Source organism: Apis laboriosa, unplaced genomic scaffold, assembly GCF_014066325.1.
Source record: "Apis laboriosa isolate Shangri-la unplaced genomic scaffold, ASM1406632v1 scaffold1_cov151, whole genome shotgun sequence".
In the NCBI taxonomy this organism is placed as follows: Eukaryota; Metazoa; Arthropoda; class Insecta; order Hymenoptera; family Apidae; genus Apis; species Apis laboriosa.
This window is the reverse complement of record NW_025222279.1, coordinates 2,175,094-2,175,430: the sequence shown is the minus strand read 5'-3', so window position 1 is coordinate 2,175,430 and position 337 is coordinate 2,175,094.

Below are 337 nucleotides of genomic sequence, written 5' to 3'. Positions count from 1 at the left end.
AAAAAAAAAAAAAAAAAAGTGAAACGAAAACATCAACACCTGTACCTCCGATTCCAAACGATCCATTCTTAAACCATACAAAATTCACATCCATTAAACTACGAACGTACACCGTTCCCCTGCATCCTCCGTGTAACGTGAGGGGAGGGACGAATGGTGTCTTTCCAATCGCGCGCTCCGTCGATAAAAATGTAGCCGATCATCGGGTGACCATTAACCATCGGTGTCCTCCATCCACCCATCGGTGTGCTCATTTAAAATTCATGTTTCCATTACCAGTTTCGAGCGAAGCGAATGCTGGTCGAGTCGGGGAAAAAAAAAAAAAAAAAAAAAAAAA